Source organism: Armigeres subalbatus, chromosome 3 (assembly GCF_024139115.2).
Source record: "Armigeres subalbatus isolate Guangzhou_Male chromosome 3, GZ_Asu_2, whole genome shotgun sequence".
Lineage (NCBI taxonomy): Eukaryota > Metazoa > Arthropoda > Insecta > Diptera > Culicidae > Armigeres > Armigeres subalbatus.
The window spans coordinates 423,318,592-423,339,262 of NC_085141.1; the positions used below are offsets into that span (position 1 = coordinate 423,318,592).

At 46.2% G+C, this 20,671-nt stretch overlaps 1 protein-coding gene across 1 annotated transcript in view; it reads left to right on the forward strand.

Moving 5' to 3' along the window:
* LOC134227377 (uncharacterized) overlaps positions 1-20,671 on the forward strand; it is a 317,006-nt gene that overhangs the window by 177,596 nt on the left and 118,739 nt on the right.

Genomic DNA, 20,671 nt, shown 5'->3' on the forward strand with positions numbered 1-20,671 from the left:
TTGTTATTGGAACACAGGTCCACTAAAACTCTAAAAATCTTAAAATACTAAACCAAAACGTTAAGTCTGAAAATTGAAAATCTTTGAATAAATACCTTAAAAAACAAAGTATTGGCTATTTTAACACTATTTACAAAAACTCGATGTTTCAAAATGCGAAAATAAATAATTTGTTATCATATTGTATGTAAACGGGCAAAATTGGGAGAAATAAAATATAACATTTTTTGTAATTGTATTTTGAAAACATGAAATAAAATTTTCGAGCACCCCTAACCCAGCTGTCAAAAGCAAGGTTTCTGATGGCTGGTTATTACGTCGTTTTTTGCCATTAAGTCAAACATATTACGTTTTACATAGCGTCATTTTAGCGAGAAAATGCCAATTACGTCACATTTTGTTACATAAAACAGATGTAATAATTACGACGGCGATGATGGGCATCATAGATCTGATGTGACATCACATTTTTTATTGCTGTGTTACATAGGCGTTAGACTTGCCATCTTGTATTGAAAGGTTGATTGATGCCGGATCAGCTGAGGTCAGATTAGCCCAAATTGGTTAAATTATAGGTATGGGACAGATATGCGATTCACGGCAGTATAAACTATATAGAGAAAGGTCCTGAATATTTTTTGCTGGCTAGGATAGAGAGGGAGAAAAAATCCACAGTTATTAAGTGACAGTTATGTTCCGGACAGCAGAACAAAGGGATCCGAAGCGACAATCTTTCACTGTCGTAAATAATTTCTTGATTAGGTGAGAGAGGGAGTGAAAAAGAGAAAAGAATGAATAAATAACAAAATGGATTCACAGCTTTGCTGGCTTTTTATGATATTATGATATTTACGTTAAATAATTTACCATTTGAAAGGATTATATAACTTATGAGAGATTCAAGAACGATTTTGATGCTATGCAATTATTGAAATACCACAGCTTGTTATTTATATTTCATATGAATATCGCAGAAAATCTGTTAAAAATAAAATCTTCCATGATTTTCAAAATTTTATGAATTGCTTGCAACTTCCGGAGAGAAAAAATACTGCAAAAATTCTATTTTCTGTAGAAACTTCACAAAACGTTTCAATAGACTGCGTTCTATTATATGTTCCGAAAATTCTCTTCATTTTCTCCAAACAGCTGAATGGGATAAGACAGAAAATAATCAGCCAGATTTCCCTTAGATAGCTGCTGAAAGAGAATTTGAATACATTATTGCAATCATAGATTAAAATATTTTTTATATAATATTAAAAATTTGGTGTCCATAACTTCCGCTTAATCGAACCTCCGCCAGCCTTCAGTTTTCATGTTTTGTTGTTGTTGAAAAAAAAACAACCTGCAAAAATGTTGCTATGGTAGCAGTACTAATTTTTTTTCAAAGGGGGCGTTAATAGATTACGTATTGAAGCGACGCTTTTATGTCTGGGTACCGAAGACCGTTCATAGCATACGAAACTGGAACCATGAAAAAATCACCAGTTTCATATTGATTGTTGGAGTAACGGTTGACTGGTGTGTTCACTTGAGAAAATTTGTCCATCATGGCATGGTGCAGCTAATTGAGAACATCTTGTAGATTGGAATTCTTTTCTTGTCCTTTATTTCATAATGCAAAAGAATAGACGATTGATCAATATCATTCAATATTAGGCGTTTATTTTTCAACATCAATAAACAAATGTGCACAGAAGGTCAACTAACTAACTGCGAAATAAATTGACATTTCAATCTAGGAATATGAAAACAGGAAGAAACCAAACCCAATTTTGAAATAATGTATCATAGGCTGTCGGATATGTCTTTAAGGTGTCGAACACTTATTACGTAAGTGCATATATGGGAAGGGTCTCTGTCCTTTTCTTACGATCAAATGGGCATGAGCATGAGCATTATGACCGCACAATTCGTAGTTGCTACTCCGTGATTGACTAGAACTTGCGAAATTGTACAGGGAACACAACAAATGGGGGTTGGGATTGGCTACCCATTCTCAAAGTACACGTTTCGGGAGCTCAAATATCTACAGTCAATAACGGTGCCGGCCACGTCCTTGCGGCCATATAGGATGGAAAGGATTGTTAGTTCGACTCTCGTTGCTACCAGAGACCGAACACATCTCCATCTCCACGATTGGCTTGGAATAGGATAGGTTTTAGTTACAAAGGATAATTTATCACCATATCACCATAATAACCATGCACTCCAGGTGGCATATGAAAACGGAGGAGAAACGTTTTAGACGACCGAACGGACGCGCAGTACTCTGCACTTACTTGCCCGATAGCTACTGCAAACAATTAAAGATCGCACTTGTCTCGACCGGAGCAAAGCGCTATACATGCGCATGAGCCACCGAACACCAAATAGATATTTTATTATTTTCCCGACGATTGAACCACGCACTGCACTTACTTGGTCGATGGCTACTGCAAACTCGCTTACTGGAGAAACACGACTGTGCAAGGAACAAACTTTCACTTTCTGATTTATTTACTCACCCGCACAAAGCAAAACCAAATTTCGACGACCGGCCGATCCGCTTACTGGAGAAACACGACTGGATCTCTGTCCTTTTCTTACGATTCATATAAATAAAAACTCTGATTAACCGTTGAAAAACTTGAGAGAATTTCGTTTAGGGTGTTTAGTTGTATAAAAATCGTATTTTGACCATAACTTTTGCTCTCATGGTTCGATCTGGCCCGTTTTCAATAGGAAACAGCATTTCCCGTCGAATAAATCTTGTTGCGAACAAATCGGTTAAGGATAAGTGCCATAACAGACACGGTTTCGGGATAGTTCATCGAATTACATTCCGTCGAATGAAGTTTAGGCGAATGATATTTAGCCGAAAAGACATTTGGTCGAAGGGACATTTGGTCAGTTTGGGACAGACAAAAGGAAATTTAGTCGAATATTTAATGTGAATTTCAGCATAATAAGTCGGTAATAAGAAAAGTAGAAAAAATGATAATTAGTAACCCACAAGATACATGAATGCTCTGATTGGAGAAACTCTGTAGACGTGAGGAAGTTCAATCACTAGCGAAAGAAGCGAGCTAATGAGTATTTTTCGCCTGAGCAAACGTAAACTTCTAGAGCAGCGGTTCTAAACCTTTTCCTTGAGAGCCACCTCTTCGCACTTTCGAATTAAATGAGGTACCTCCTATTTTTTGCTGCGAATGAAATTAAGTTTTCATTATTTTCATTATTCCGAGCTCTTGAAGAGAAGCTTTCGAGCCTCTTGGAAGACGGCTTTCGAACCACTTAAAAGGCTTCTAAGCATTTTGAAATGACGCTTCTAAGCCACTTGAAAGGAGGCTTCCAGGCCTCTTGAAAGGAGGCTTCCGGGCCTCTTGAAAGGAGGCTTCCGGGCCTCTTGAAAGGAGGCTTCCGGGCCTCTTGAAAGGAGGCTTCCGGGCCTCTTGAAAGGAGGCTTCCGGGCCTCTTGAAAGGACGCTTCCGGGCCTCTTGGAAGGAGGCTTCCGGGCCTCTTGAAAGGAGGCTTCCGGGCCTCTTGAAAGGAGGCTTCCGGGCCTCTTGAAAGGAGGCTTCCGGGCCTCTTGAAAGGAGGCTTCTGGGCCTCTTGAAAGGAGGCTTCTGGGCCTCTTGAAAGGAGGCTTCCGGGCCTCTTGAAAGGAGGCTTCCGGGCCTTTTGAAAGGAGGCTTCTGGGCCTCTTGAAAAGAGGCTTCCGGGCCTCTTGAAAGGAGGCTTCCGGGCCTCTTGAAAGGAGGCTTCCGGGCCTCTTGAAAGGAGGCTTCCGGGCCTCTTGAAAGGAGGCTTCCGGGCCTCTTGAAAGGAGGCTTCCGGGCCTCTTGAAAGGAGGCTTCCGGGCCTCTTGAAAGGAGGCTTCAGGCCTCTTGAAAGGAGGCTTCCGGGCCTCTTGAAAGGAGGCTTCCGGGCCTCTTGAAAGGAGGCTTCTGGCCTCTTGAAAGGAGGCTTCCGGGCCTCTTGAAAGGAGGCTTCCGGGCCTCTTGAAAGAAGGCTTGGGCCTCTTGAAAGGAGGCTTCCGGGCCTCTTGAAAGGAGGCTTCCGGGCCTCTTGAAAGGAGGCTTCCGGGCCTCTTGAAAGGAGGCTTCTGGGCCTCTTGAAAGGAGGCTCTGGGCCTCTTGAAAGGAGGCTTCGGGCCTCTTGAAAGGAGGCTTCCGGGCCTCTTGAAAGGAGGCTTCCGGGCCTCTTGAAAGGAGGCTTCAGGGCCTCTTGAAAGGAGGCTTCCGGGCCTCTTGAAAGGAGGCTTCGGGCCTCTTGAAAGGAGGCTTCCTGGCCTCTTGAAAGGAGGCTTCGGGCCTCTTGAAAGGAGGCTTCCGGGCCTCTTGAAAGGAGGCTTCCGGGCCTCTTGAAAGGAGGCCTGGGCCTCTTGAAAGGAGGCTTCCGGGCCTCTTGAAAGGAGGCTTCGGGCCTCTTGAAAGGAGGCTTCCGGGCCTCTTGAAAGGAGGCTTCGGGCCTCTTGAAAGGAGGCTTGGGCCTCTTGAAAGGAGGCTTCCGGGCCTCTTGAAAGGAGGCTTCCGGGCCTCTTGAAAGGAGGCTTCCGGGCCTCTTGAAAGGAGGCTTCCGGGCCTCTTGAAAGGAGGCTTGCGGGCCTCTTGAAAGGAGGCGTGTGGGCCTCTTGAAAGGAGGCTTCCGGGCCTCTTGAAAGGAGGCTTCCGGGCCTCTTGAAAGGAGGCTTCCGGGCCTCTTGAAAGGAGGCTTCCGGGCCTCTTGAAAGGAGGCTTCCGGGCCTCTTGAAAGGAGGCTTTCGGTCCACTTGAAAGAAGGCTTCCGGACACTTGAAAGAAGGCTTCCGGACCTCTTGAAAAAAGGCTTTCGGTCCTCTTGAAAGGAGGCTCCCCGGCCTCTTGAAAGGAGACTTCCGGGCCTCTTGAAATGAGACCCCTGAGCCTCTTGAAAGGAGGCTTCCGTGCCTCTTGAAAGGAGGCTTCCGAGCCTCTTGAAAGGAGGCTTCCGAGCCTCTTGAAAGGAGGCTTCCGGGCCTCTTGAAAGGAGGCTTCGGGCCTCTTGAAAGGAGGCTTCCGGGCCTCTTGAAAGGAGGCTCTGGGCCTCTTGAAAGGAGGCTTCCGGGCCTCTTGAAAGGAGGCTTCCGGGCCTCTTGAAAGGAGGCTTCCGGGCCTCTTGAAAGGAGGCTTCCGGGCCTCTTGAAAGGAGGCTTCCGGGCCTCTTGAAAGGAGGCTTCCGGGCCTCTTGAAAGGAGGCTTCCGGGCCTCTTGAAAGGAGGCTTCCGGGCCTCTTGAAAGGAGGCTAGTGGGCCGACTGAAAGGAGGCTTCAGGTCTCTTGAAAGGAGGCTGGGCCTCTTGAAAGGAGGCTTCCGGGCCTCTTGAAAGGAGGCTTCCGCGCCTCTTGAAAGGAGGCTTCCGGGCCTCTTGAAAGGAGGCCTCCGGGCCTCTTGAAAGGAGGCTTCCGGGCCTCTTGAAAGGAGGCTTCCGGGCCTCTTGAAAGGAGGCTTCGGAGCCTATTGAAAGGAGGCTTCCGGGCCTCTTGAAAGGAGGCCTGAGCCTCTTGAAAGGAGGCTTGAGGCCTCTTGAAAGGAGGCTTCCAGGCCTCTTGAAAGGAGGGCTTCTGAGCCTCTTGAAAGGAGGCTTCCGGGCCTCTTGAAAGGAGGCTTCTGGGCCTCTTGAAAGGAGGCTTCCGGGCCTCTTGAAAGGAGGCTTCTGGGCCTCTTGAAAGGAGGCTTCCTGGCCTCTTGAAAGGAGGCTTCCAGGCCTCTTGAAAGGAGGCTTCCGGGCCTCTTGAAAGGAGACATCCGGACCTCTTGAAAGGAGGTCTCCGGGTCTCTTGAAAGGAGGCTTCCAGGCCTCTTGACAAGACCTGGGCCTCTTGAAGGAGGCTTCCGGGCCTCTTGAAAGGAGGCTTCCGGGCCTCTTGAAAGGAGGCTTCCGGGCCTCTTGAAAGGAGGCTTCCGGGCCTCTTGAAAGGAGGCTTCCGGGCCTCTTGAAAGGAGGCTTCCGGGCCTCTTGAAAGGAGGCTTCCGGGCCTCTTGCAAGGAGGCTTCGGGCCTCTTGAAAGGAGGCCTGGGCCTCTTGAAAGGAGGCTTCTGGGCCTCTTGAAAGGAGGCTTCCGGGCCTCTTGAAAGGAGGCTTCGGGCCTCTTGAAAGGAGGCTTGGGCCTCTTGAAAGGAGGCTTCCGGGCCTCTTGAAAGGAGGCTCTGGGCCTCTTGAAAGGAGGCTTCCGAGCATCTTTAAAGGAGGCTTCCGAGCCTCTTGAAAGGAGGCTTCCGAGCCTCTTGAAAAGAGGATTCCGAGCCTCTTGAAGGGAGGCTTCCGAGTCTCTTGAAATAAGGCTTTCGAGCCTCTTGAAATAAGGCTTTCGAGCCTCTTGAAATGAGGCTTTCGAGTCTCTTGAAAGGATGCTTCCGAGCCTCGTGACAGGAGGATTCCGTGCCTCGTGATAGGAGGCTTCCTGGCCTCTTGAAAGGAGGCTTCCCTGCCTCTTGAAAGGAGGCTTCCAGGCCTCTTGAAAGGAGGCTTCCCGGCCTGTTGAAAGGAGGCTTCTCGGCCTCTTGAAAGGAGGCTTCCCGGCCTCTTGAAAGGAGGCTTCTCGGCCTCTTGAAAGGAGGCTTCCCGGCCACTTGAAGGGGGGCTTCCGAGCCTCGTGAAAGGAGGCTTCCGAGCCTCGTGAAAGGAGGCTTCCGGGCCTCTTGAAAGGAGGCTTCCGGGCCTCTTGAAAGGAGGCTTCCGGGCCTCTTGAAAGGAGGCTTCCGGGCCTCTTGAAAGGAGGCTTCCGGGCCTCTTGAAAGGAGGCTTCCTGGCCTCTTGAAAGGAGGCTTCCGGGCCTCTTGAAAGGAGGCCTGGGCCTCTTGAAAGGAGGCTTTCGGGCCTCTTGAAAGGAGGCTTGCGGACCTCTTGAAAGGAGACATCCGGACCTCTTGGAAGAAGGCTTCCGGGCCTCATGAAAGGAGCTTTCCGGGCTTATTAAAGGGAGGCTTCCGGGCCTCTTGAAAGGATACTTTTTGACCTCTTGAAAGGAGGCTCCGGGCATCTTGAAAGGAGGCTTCCGGGCCTCTTGAAAGGAGGCTTCCGGGCCTCTTGAAAGGAGGCTTCCGGGCCTCTTGAAAGGAGGCTTCCGGGCCTCTTGAAAGGAGGCTTCCGAGTCTCTTGAAAGGAGGCTTCCGAGTCTCTGGAAAGGAGGCTTCCGAGCCTCTTGAAAGGAGGCTTCCGAGCCTCTTGAAAGGAGGCTTCCGAGCCTTTTGAAAAGCGGCTTCCCGGCCTCTTGAGAGGAGGCTTCCCGGCCTCTTGAAAGGAGGCTTCTCGGCCTCTTGAAAGGAGGCTTCTCGGCCTCTTGAAAGGAGGCTTCTCGGCCTCTTGAAAGGAGGCTTCCCGGCCTCTTGAAAGGAGGCTTCCCGGCCTCTTGAAAGGAGGCTTCCCGGCCTCTTGAAAGGAGGCTTCCCGGCCTCTTGAAAGGAGGCTTCCGGGCCTCTTGAAAGGAGGCTTCCGGGCCTCTTGAAAGGAGGCTTCCGGGCCTCTTGAAAGGAGGCTTCCGGGCCTCTTGAAAGGAGGCTTCCGGGCCTCTTGAAAGGAGGCTTTCGGGCCTCTTGAAAGGAGGCTTCCGGGCCTCTTGAAAGGAGGCTTCCTGGCCTCTTGAAAGGAGGCTTCCGGGCCTCTTGAAAGGAGGCCTGGGCCTCTTGAAAGGAGGCTTTCGGGCCTCTTTGAAAGGAGGCTTCCTGGGCCTCTTGAAAGAAGGCTTCTGGGCCTCTTGAAAGGAGGCTTGGGCCTCTTGAAAGGAGGCTTCCGGGCCTCTTGAAAGGATACTGGACCTCTTGAAAGGAGGCTCCGGGCATCTTGAAAGGAGGCTTCGGGCCTCTTGAAAGGAGGCTTCCGGGCCTCTTGAAAGGAGGCCTGGGCCTCTTGAAAGGAGGCTTCCGGGCCTCTTGAAAGGAGGCTTCCGGGCCTCTTGAAAGAAGGCTTCCGGGCCTCTTGAAAGGAGGCTTCAGGCCTCTTGAAGGAGGCTTGGGCCTCTTGAAAGGAGGCCTGGCCTCTTGAAAGGAGGCTTCAGGCCTCTTGAAAGGAGGCTTCCGGGCCTCTTGAAAGGAGGCTTCCGGGCCTTCCGAAAGAGGCTTCCGGGCCTCTTGATAAGAGGCTTCCAGGCCTCTTGAAAGGAGGATTCAGGGTCTCTTGCAAGGAGGCTTCCGGGCCTTTTGAAAGGAGGCTTCGGGCCTCTTGAAAGGAGGCTTCCGGGCCTCTTGAAAGGAGGCTTCGGGCCTCTTGAAAGGAGGCTTCCGGGCCTCTTGAAAGGAGGCTTCCGGGCCTCTTGAAAGGAGGCTCTGAGCCTCTTGAAAGGAGGCTTGAGCCTCTTGAAAGGAGGCTTCCAGGCCTCTTGAAAGGAGGCTTCCAGGCCTCTTGAAAGGAGGCTTCCGGGCCTCTTGAAAGGAGGCTTCCGGGCCTCTTGAAAGGAGGCTTCGGGCCTCTTGAAAGGAGGCTTCCGGGCCTCTTGAAAGGAGGCTTCCGGGCCTCTTGAAAGGAGGCTTGGGCCTCTTGAAAGGAGGCTTCCGGGCCTCTTGAAAGGAGGCTTCGGGCCTCTTGAAAGGAGGCTTCGGGCCTCTTGAAAGGAGGCTTGGGCCTCTTGAAAGGAGGCTTCCGGGCCTCTTGAAAGGAGGCTTCCGGGCCTCTTGAAAGGGAGGCTTCCTGGCCTCTTGAAAGGAGGCTTCCTGGCCTCTTGAAAGGAGGCTTCCTGGCCTCTTGAAAGGAGGCTTCCCGGCCTCTTGAAAGGAGGCTTCTCGGCCTCTTGAAAGGAGGCGTCTCGGCCTTTTGAAAGGAGGCTTTTCGGCATCTTGAGAGGAGGCTTCCTGGCCTCTTGAAAGGAGGCTTTCTGGCCTCTTGAAAGGAGGCTTCCTGGCCTCTTGAAATGAGACTTCCTGGCCTCTGCCTCTTGAAAGGAGGCTTCCTGGCCTCTTGAAAGGAGGCTTCTTGGCATCTTGTAAGGAGGTTTCCTGGCCTCTTGAAAGGAGGCTTCCTGGACTCTTGAAAGGAGGCTTCCTGGCCTCTTGAAAGAAGGCTTCCTGGCCTCTAGAAAGGAGGCTTCCTGGCCTCTTGAAAGGAGGCTTCCTGGCCTCTTGAAAGGAGGCTTCCTGGCCTCTTGAAAGGAGGCTTCCTGGCCTCTTGAAAGGAGGCTTCCTGGCCTCTTGAAAGGAGGCTTCCTGGCCTCTTGAAAGGAGGCTTCCTGGCCTCTTGAAAGAAGGCTTCCTGGCCTCTTGAAAGGAGGCTTCCTGGCCTCTTGAAAGGAGGCTTCCTGGTCTCTTGAAAGAGGCTTCCGGCCTCTTGAAAGAAGGCTTCCTGGCCTCTTGAAAGAAGGCTTCCTGGCCTCTTGAAAGTTGACTTCTTGGCCTCTTGAAAAAGGCTTCCTGGCCTCTTGAAAGGAGGCTTCCAAACCTCTTGAAAGGAGGCTTCCGGGCCCCTTGAAAGGAGGCTTCCGGGCTCCTTGAAAGGAGGCTTCCGGGCTACTTGAAAGGAGGCTTCCGGGCTACTTGAAAGGAGGCTTCCATGCCTCTTCTCGGAGCCTTCTTGATGTATGGTATAAACGTAGTGTCGATATCGCATCTGGATCATCACCTCCTCATCAGCGAAATACATCTGCGCATTTCGCGGATTCGTCAGCAGGAGGAGAGAGTGGGACGACGATTCAACACACGCCGACTGGAAGATCCCACGGTGAAACGGTCCTTCGTTAAAGAACCGGAGACGCGTGCTGCAGATATTCCTGTAGGCGGCAGCGTGGAAGACCAATGGACCGCCATCAAGAATGCCTTCATCACCACCAGCGAGAATAATCTGGGCGAACTACGCACCCAGAAAACAATGGATCACCGATGAGACCTGGAGAAAGATAGAGGAGCAAAGAAAAGCCAAATCCGCGATAGAGCGATTAAAAACAAAAGGAGGCAAAGTCTTGGCCCGTTAACGATACTCGGCTCTTGAGAAGAAAGTAAAACGCTCATGTCGTCGGGACAAGCGAGCGTGGGCAGACTCTCTGGCCGACGAAGGAGAGAGACACGCAGCAACCGAGAACATTCGCCTCCTCTATGATATCTCACGACGCTTTAGCGGGGCGAAGATGAATGCAGCGATGCCTGTGAAATACGCGAATGATCAGTTATTGACCGACCCAACTGACCAGCTGAACCGCTGGTTCGAGCACTTCGAACAACTTTTTCAAGTGCCAGCCAGGCCATCACCACCTCGGCATGATCTGCCTAGGATCCGACGTATAACACGCGTCAATACCGAAGCTCCATCACTGCTAGAGATTCAAACAGCCATCCAAAGCATGAAATCGAATAAAGCCCCAGGGGTCGACCGCATATCAGCCGAGATGCTCAAAGCTGACCCCATGACATCCGCTCAACTACTGCATGTGACTGCATCGTTTATTTCGTGATATCTGGGACAACGCAACTTTCCCGGTCGACTGGATGCAAGGTATCTTAGTGAAGGTGCCCAAAAAGGGTGACCTGACTGTATGCGATAACTGGCGAGGCATTATGTTGCTGTGTACCGTTCTCAAAGTTCTGTGCAAAATTATCCTAGCCCGGATTCAGGAGAAGATCGATGCGACTCTCCGGCGGCAGCAGGCCAGATTCCGTGTCGGAAGATCCTGTGTGGACCATATTGTCACGCTTCGTGTTATTCTGGAACAGGTCAACGAATTCCAATACTCCCTACTTGGTATTCATTGACTACGAAAAAACCTTCGACCGTCTCAATCACGAGAATATGTGGGGCGCCCTGAGACGCAAGGGAGTTCCTGAGAAAATCATCGGCCTCATCGAGGCACAGTACGAGGCCTTCTCGTGTAGAGTGCTGCACAATGGGGTCTTGTCCGATCCTATCCGGGTCGTAGCTGGTGTGAGGCAAGGATGTATTCTATCACCGTTACTGTTCCTCATCGTAATCGACGAGATTCTGGTAGATGCGATTGACCGTGAACCAAACCGCGGGCTGTTATGGCAGCCTATAACCATGGAGCACCTAAATGACTTCGAATTGGCTGATGACGTTGCACTCCCGCGCAACGGCGCTCTGATATGCAGAGTAAGCTCAACGACCTTGCCGAGCGCTTCTCCTCGGCAGGTTTAGTTATCAACGTCAACAAAACCAAATCGTTGGATGTAAACATGATGACCCCTTCCAGTTTCACAGTAGCCGGGCAACCAGTGGAGAATGTTGAAAGCTTCCAATATCTTGGTAGCCAAATGGCGTCAGACGGCGGTACCAAGATCGACATAGGTGCACGGATCAAGAAAGCAAGGGCTGCCTTTGCGAGTTTAAGAAATATCTGGAAAAACAGGCAGATAAGTGAACGCACCAAAATACGAATTTTCAACTCTAACGTGAAATCTGTGCTGTTATACGCTAGCGAAACATGGTGTGTATCAGTGGAGAACACTCAACAGCTGCAGGTGTTCATTGATAGATGCCTGCGGTATATAATTCGGGCCTGGTGGCCTCACAACTGGATCTCAAACAACGAGCTTCATCGTCGTTGTCAACAGAGGCCGATAGCAACAGAAATTCAGGACCGGAAGTGGGGCTGAGTCGGCCACACTCTACGTAGGGGTGGAAACGAAATCTGTAAACAAGCATTAGACTGGAATCCAGCGGAACATCGCACAGGGGCAGACCCAGAGGCTCATGGCGGCGAAGCCTCAACAAAGAAATAAAAGAAGTCGACCGAAATCTAACCTGGCAACAGGTTAAAGCGATAGCCGGGCAACGCTCAGGATGGAGTTCTTTCAAGTCGGCCCTTTGCACCACCGGAGGTGTACAGGATCCATTTAAAAAATGCCTCTTGAAAGGAGGTGGCTAGGTGGATTAATCTGGGTTTTCTTTCAAATATTTTCTCGACGAAACGACGTTCGACGGAATTCACCAAGGTTATTCGTTCAAAAATCCACTTTCGGCTAAATGTCCATTCGACGTAATGTTCTTTCGACCAAATGTTGTTCGACTAAATGTTTGTTACTTACTTTGAGATTTTGATACTAACGGCCCTTTTCAGCTCACTTTTTCGTTTTTATCACTTTATCACATCAATCACTTCCAACATCGCACTTCGTACTTACCTACCTGGATACCTGGTTGGCTACAGTGTCGATACACCTATACCTGGCGTTAGTAGAGCTCCATAATCGTCGGTCTTGGGCGATGTTCCTCCAGTTTTCCCGAACAGGTCCGATTCTACCGCGTGCAGCCAGCGTGTTCGAGGCCTTCCACTGTCTCTATCTGGTTCTCTGTTGAATATTGTTTTCGCTATTCTTTCTTCCGACAATCGCACTAAGTGACCAGCCCACTGAAGTCTGCCGTATTTTATACGATTTTCTTCTTTGTATACTTGATACAGCTCATGATTCATGCGTCTGTGCCTAACGCTATTTTTAGTTTCCACTCTGTCACCGCCGCTATAGAAATTGTGATACTTGAATGAAGTGTTCGCTATGGGATACGCCACCCGGAATTCACGTTCTCCAGCTCTCGGCCACCGTATTTCCTGGATTGCTGCCACACTCACGCCGACCATCTGCAGCTTACGAGCCAGGAGCCCAACACGTGCAGCTTCATTAAAAGTTCTCACGTTTCAGGATCCGACTTTCCAATCGTTTAATCGTTGCCGGGTCTGTTGCCGTTGAATCAATCCGTTTGCTCTACTTTTGCCTTTCTTGGTAGCTGTAGAATCTTCGGTAGGCAACCTTACCAGGGTTGCGTTACCTTCATCGCATTGAAGGAGCTGCCTTCTCGATGCTGACACAATGCAGCATGGTGTGACAGTTTTGCTTAGAGTCCCTCGCTGGCACTCGAACTATGATCAGCCGCCCCTAACATGGTGAGCAGACGATGTTGTGAGCCGCTCTCAACATGGAGAACAGACGCTCGATCAGATTTGCACCTCCGGAGAGGAACAAATCCCCCCGTTCCTGTCAGCATACGACCATAGTTCCCCCCTAAGGTTGCTCGTATCCCGGCCAGCGCCATGAGGAGGTAGGAATTGGAGTTGCTGGGTTAGAGGCTAAGGACCGTAAAATGGGGTCTGTTTTATTCCATCAGGTACGCATTACCCAACATTTACCATGTGCCCACAACCGTTATGAGAAACACTTGTTTATAAAAGTAGTATCGCGCTTTTGAATTGTTGGAGCCAAAATAGCCATTATGTCAAATGCCCCAGTCTTTTATTGCAGTTCAATATTATGCCAAATGGCCTATATGCCAATTGACCTTACATCCCAAAAATGAACTACTCAAAATTGAGTTGGATGAATTTTTAGAAGTCCGGATTTTTATGAAAATGAGTTGGATTCGACTCAATTTTGAGTTGTTAATTATGCGCCAAATGACCCAGACTCCTTCTTACCCAGACAGCCACTCATCGCATAAAAAGCACAATTGAAATCGTTTACCGATAAAAATAACATTAACTTTTCCATATAACGCAATTTATAATCGTCCAGCCTTCAAACAATTCGATCGATACTTATTACAAAAGAAATTTTCATAGGAAAGCTGTTTTATGCATTGACAATTTCTAAGCAGGCAATAGAAACTGGTTCTGGAAACTGCCTCCATTTGGAATGATTAATTTCAAAGAAACAAATCACAAACATATTTGCAGAAATCCATTTTTCTGCTTCCACCCGAATCGTTCCAGGTGAACGGCTGTAAACATCAAATATTGATATAAAGTATTTGGCATCCGGCGATAATTCCATCCATGCAAATCGCTTTCCGTTCTGAAGAATTGGTATCTTCTAGCCAAACGTTGTTACATCAGTGTAATCTTCCCAGCATGTTGTTTATTTGTTAAACATAGTATCTATTAATGGCCCCTTCTTCGAAGCATCATCATTGTTTTGGCATAGCACCAACAACTTGGTACAATCCAAACACAACTCCTCCCCGCCCGTCGTTGCGTGTTGGTCCGGTTGAAGAGAATCCTCTGCGAAAGCACATTTCGCTGAAGGGAGTGAGTACCTACTTCAGTGTATATAAAGTAGAGAATGAACATTTAGCGGCTAATAAAGGGACTATTGAAACCCTGTAAGGAATCTCATTTCTGGCCCACAAAGCACGATAGAGCAAGTACACTCAATTTAAATATGAATACAACCGCAACGATGAATCAGTGCACTCCAAGTTGTAATAAAGGCTTTCCATTCATCCGAAGCCGAGAACTTTGAATCTCGCAGCCAATTACATTCCATCGCCGTCATGGTTCTGCCGGATCCAACACACCAAACTTGCCAGTTCAAGATAGTCAAAATTCAACCAAAGTTCTCCGGAGCGGAGTTTCCTCCGCTTTCCGTTCCTTTGGGTGAAGCAACCGAAAATCGGTGCAAACTTTTCAACCGCAGCCTAATCTGCGTGCTAGTTGGATTAGTCTGCCAATTTTCCGTTAGTTAATCTGCATAGAGGGAGGGCCCATGGCAGGAGAAAAATACTGAACGAAGGAAACAAAAAAATTGCAAAACGAGTCCTTCCTTCCTGGGTTTCCTTCCGTCGCATTTACCTTGTCCTTCCGCCGCGCGCCACCATCCGGGGCCATTCTATTTGACCCGGTCCTGCAGTCCGATTTTATACATCTTGTTCCTTTTGTAATGCGGTGTTCTATGCCCGACTGGGTGCTGCTCTCTGCTGGGCTGGTCACAAAACGAGGAAAGTAAGTTTCATCACTTTGATGAAAAAGCTTGTTTGAAATGATGTTCCTTTTTTTCCTCTTGATTTCATTTCATTTCATTTCATCTCAATTCCGATCCCATTCATGGCCATTGCTTTCTTTCTACTTTGCTGCCATGAATATGACGTTATAGCAGCAGCAGCAGCAGATGGGGATTTTTTTTGTGGATGATGGCATTCCTGAGTTTGCACCAGGTTCAAATGCTAGTGGCGGTAATGTTTGGAGTCGCTGAGCCGGTTTGATGGGAGTATTGGATTACAAATAAAATGCTTTTTGGATTTTTTCTATTTATATTGACTTTTTGAATAACAATATGAATATTCAAATGAAGAATATCGGATGCAATATTATTTATTATCTTAATAAATAATTTCTGCAAGTTTTTTAGCGAATAATGCATTCGAGTCATGTTTGAAAATTATTTTTTCGATTAGGTCGTAAGGTTCGTAAGGTCCATACGACCTAATGCCTAACCTTAGTCGAAAATGGGTTACTGCAGAAGAATTAACACTTTCTCATAAAAAAAACAAACACAACACATTAATCTCAAATAATTTCGGATTATTTTCGTTCACGGCCATATGATCATTTAGCGAATCGTACGAGTACAAATTACTATCCTGGTCGAGAGATATTTATTTTTCTATCTCAATTCTATGCTAAAAGACATTTTTTTATCACTATTCACCTGAAAAAAAAAAAACGGAAAAACAATTCCTGGAATCAAAGATGGTGCATTATAAAAAAAATTTACTCGATAATTCCGAAAAAGTGATACTACAGGGTCAATGTTGTTACATCAAGAAATTCATCATCATCTTCTTCTTCTTCAATGGCTCTACATTCCAGCTGGAACTTGGCCTGCTTTTTAACTTACTATTAGAATTTCCTTTTTCTTTACTCGATACATACTCACCATTACATGAGATACATACTCACCATTACATGAGTGAGTATGTATCTTGTGTGGCAAGTACAATGGATACACTATGCCCAGGGTGTCGAGTAGTTTTCCAACCCGAAAACATCCTAGACCGGACCGAGAATCGAACTCGTTATCTCCAGATTGGCAATCCTACGCCTTTGCTCGCAAGGCTACTGGAGACCCGAAATTCATATGTCTTGAAAAAGAATATCAAGGTGGCGAAAAACTTTAATTGTGAAAGACAAATTAATGGTTTTACATAAATTTCGTTACACAATTAAGACCAAATGAATGTTGGTCTTAAATATATGTAGGAAATATATCGATTAGTTACTATTTGTGAGTCTATAAAACAGCATCGTGAAAAGTCAATAGAAGAAAAACGACAATCGTCCGAAATATTCTGAGAGAAGTGCAAATACATTGGCAAATTACCGGATCCCTTATCGTCTGATAGATCGCTTCCATCAGTCCTCCCCAGTCGCCAAAAACATTCGCCTATGTACAAATGCAATAACATTCCACAACAATGGCAATAAAAAAGGCGCCATTTACCATCGTTCTAGCTGTTCGCTCCTTCTCATCGCCGTTATTAATTCCGAACGTACCGAGATCCCCATTTTAGCTTGCCGCCCAGGCATCCAAAAGGCGCCTTTTCACTTGAGGCACCAATTTTCCATTCATCGCACCATCAAGCATTTGACACAGAAGCAGAAGTAGATTTTTCTAATTTGAACAGCACTCATCCGGCGACACCTTCTTGCCCGCTCTCACTCCATCATCCGACCCAGTAAAATAGCCCATACAGAAAATTTGCAGACTGCCTGGTCTGCTAGCAGCTAGCCACCAACTTGTGAGACTGAGACTCTGGCGTTCTGTTGTTCTCCATTTCCTTGTTCTGCAATGTATTGTGAGCTCCGACGATGCCCAGCACTTCAACTATGCCGACTGGACTGGATGGGGCAGGCAGCTTTAGCATGGAGGGTGGGGGAGATCTATTGAGCCCATCAACAACCAACAAGCCCCATCAAACCGAAGTCCTAATGGTAGGCCCCATCCAAAAGACACAACAGGATATACACAAACTGAAACGAGCGGATATCGAGACAAAATGATGTTTTCACTTCCCCGGCGGCAAACTTCCTGCCTGACTGCCTGCCTGCCTCCATGGGCCCCTTCTCATTTTTTCATAAATGGGGGATGCTTCACAGGGCCGCTTCTAGTGTTGGGGTCTGGAGATGATTTATTATTACCTACTTGTTCATATTCAAGCTGCTCAGAGCGCTTCTAACTGAATAAATTTCTCAACCTAGGATAAGGCATCTATACAAAATTTTGCAAAGGAAAACAAAATTGCTTTAATTAAAAGAAAGGAGGACATTTAAATGAATTAATGGAACAGGTATGGAAACACAAGTAATTTTAATTCAATGACAATGTATAGAAGAGTGTGTAACATCTGGTTTATCTTTGTTTTTATCATTACTTATAACTCGGTGATTTAAATAAATATGTTCAAATGATTGATTGGCCATTGTTTTTCGCATAAAGATATTCAATTAATAAAGAGATTTTTATCTCAAAACATACAGGGGTTCAACAAAGTTATCGGAATAGGTAAAATTTTCTCGAAATTCGAATGACCTAACTCTGATTAATTTCAAACGTTTTTGCCTTTCTCGTACAACTAAGTTGTACCGAAAGGCTATCATTTCACTCCGAAAACGAACTTTTTATAGAAGCCTCTGAGACCCCTTGTATTATATACCAAACGACTCAGCTCGACGAGCTGAGCACATGTCTGTCTGTCCGTGTGTATGTGTGTGTGTATGTGTGTGTGTATGTGTGTGTGTGTGTGTGTGTGTGTGTATGTGTGTGCACAAAAGCTATAAAAACATTAGACAACTTTTCGTATAGTAATCCTCAACCGATTTTCTCGCAACAAGTTTCATTCGACAGGGGACAAAGCCTTGTTGATCACGTTGATAACAATCGGTCATTGCGTTTAAAAGTTATAAAGAAAATGATACATCGGACCATGTAAACCTCATATAAGGTTGGTGTCTTAACTAAATGCGAGAAAGGCACCACCAACGCTAGGTGGATTAATCTGGTTTTTTATCTGTCAAGGTTCAACGGGAAACTGCAAACTCAGTTTTTATTTCTGCAGCTCGGCAATAATCCGCACAGCCGTGTATGACAAAAATAACGTTTGTTAGCTGATTTTCGGCAAATTATTGGCTGATTTTCAGCAAATTTGACAGAAATATCAGCGACAAATATGTTTGCCGAGGCTTGGCTGTGCAAATTTCGGTAAAAGTTGGCTAAGATCCCAGTAAAATTTAAGTTTTTGTTTCAATCAAAGTTAATTGCCTATTTCCGGGGATTAAATCACCCGACTTGTACATTAATTTACAATGTTGTGAAAGTGTTGCGTTGTGTTAAGTTTTTAGTTTATGGACAGACGGTTTTTCAATAATTTATTATTTCTTTCTTTCGCCTTATATCCAGCAAACGTATTCTTTTGAAGAAGGCACTACCTTCGCTTTGGGGGAAAGGGGGCAATATGCCCCAGCTAAGCAAACACTGCTTTATTGTCTTATTTGTAACGCTATTCATGGGTATTTTTACATTATGTAACAGTTAAACAAGATAGCTAGTTGATGCCATTCAAAAATTGTCAAAAATCTCAATCATATTGATAATAGGGGGAATGACGGCTTTGGCAGGTTTTGTTCTATTATTGGCAGGGGGGTTTTTTATGACTGACTAGGCTCAAATTTGGCCTAAACATTCTTTGCATATCAAGGAATATTGTGGCCAAATTTCATAAAATTTGGTCGACAAAAACCCCCTGCCAATAATAGAACAAAACCTGCCAAAGCCGTCTTTCCCCCTATTCACATTTCAAAAAAGTGGTGATATTCTGTTGGCGGAAAACTCATGAGGCAAAACGCCTTTTAGCTGGCAGCTCCTAGGGAACAAAGCACCACGCGTCGGCAAATCAGCATTCTGGTATGGATAGTGTGTAGAGACGCAAGTACATTGTAGGTTAGTGCCACTAGGGCGCCAAAATGTTAGATGTTTCTTCAAAATGTGGAAATTTTCGGTTTTTCCGACCTTCCCATACACTATTTTGGAAGTTTTTTCGCTTAACCTACATGATTTTAGATCTAGTTTTGTTACGGCCATCTTAATGACGGTAAATATGAGGGAGACCACAAAAGGCGTTTTGCCTGGGGGGGGCGTTTTGGGGCCTCTTCCCCTATACCGGACCGACACGTTCTTTCTAAAAGGCATTACCTACTCCTTTCGCCTTATACCGGGCAGATGCTACAATTTGAAGAAGGCATTATACCAGACAGACGCATTTCTTTAAAGAAGGCATTATCTACTCTCTTCGCCTTATACCGTTCTGACGCATCCATTCAAAGAAGGCATTATCTTTCTCCTTTGCTTAATACCGGACAAATGCGTTCATTCATAGAAGGGACTATCTCCTTTCTTTTTTTCATACCGAGCAAACGTGTCCTTTTCAAGGCATTGTATCCTCACTTTGCCTTATACCGGCCAGATGCACTCATTCAAAGAAAGAATTGCCACAGAAAACTATAATCCAAAAGATCCATATTGCAGAACACTGGCGCCATGTGATTCAGTAGAATTCAGTAAAATTTTTAATGATATATATTCTAACTGATATCCACTAAATGGCATTCCGCGGAACTACTTTCGGTGAAAAATTACTTTCCGCGAAATGTCTTTCGGAGAATTGGTACATTCCGTGGAATGTTTCACTGTGAAAAAAAAACTCCGCGAAATGTTTATCGGCGAAATAGTTTACAGCCCTTCAACATATTGGTGTTGAACTTTGAAACAACCGCCTAGAAAATGTTTATTTGTTTACATAACTAACAATCGTTTAGTTGATTGCAGCGTCGCCCTATAGATCGATTTTAGTTCGAGCTTGATGGTTTTCTTTATAAATCATGAAAACATAGTATTTTCACATTAGCTCAACTTTCCCAGCGAAATGTTCTATCTTTTCATCTTTTTCACACAGCTGATCCCTAGACAAATCGACTAGTGAGAAAACCGTGCAAATCGTTCAACCCGTTTGGGAGTTATATTGGCTTAAAATAAATGCCAACTTATTTTTATACATAGATATTTTCCAGACTCGCTTTTTGATTTTTCAAACTTCAATCCATTTTCCAGCGCTCTTCCAGATGCGTTTCGTGATTTACCAAACCATGATCCATTTTCCAGCGGTCTTTTAGACGCGCTTTGTGATTTTTCCAATCACAAACCATTTTCCAGCACTTTTCCAGACGCACTTTGTGATTTTCCAAATCACCAATCCAATTTTCAAAACACAATCCATTTTCCAGCGCTCTTCCAGACGCGTTTCGTGATTTTCCAAACCATAATCCGTTTTCCAGCGTCCTTTCAGACGTGCTTTTTGATTTTCCAAACCATAATCCGTTTAACAGCGGTCTTCCAGACACGCTTTTTTGATTTTCCAAATTACATTTCTTTTTCAGCGGTCTTCCAGACGCGCTTTTTGATTTTCCAAACCACAAACCATTTTCCAACGCTCTTCCAGACGTGCTTCGTAATTTTCCGAACCATAATCCATTTTCCAGCGGTCTTCCAGACGCGTATTGTGATTTTCCAAATCACAATCCATTTTCCAGTGTTCTTCCAGACGCACTTCGTAATTTTCCAAACCACAATCCATCTTCCAGCTGTCTTGCAGATGCTCTTCGTGATTTTCCAAACCATAATCCATTTTCCAGCGCTCTTCCAGACGCGCTTTGTGATTTTCCAAACCTCAGTCCATTTTTTAGCGGTCTTCCAAATGCGCTTTTTGATTTTCAAAACCACAATCCATTTTCTAGCGCGCTTCGTGATTTTCCAAACCATAATCCATTTTCCAGCGGTCTTTCAGACGCGCTTCGTGATTTTCTAAACTACAATCCATTTTACAGTGGTCTTCGTACATTAAACACTTGAATTCAATTCACCTTTTGAAATGAACGTCAGGATCAAAAAAATAACATGGCAGGATCACCAA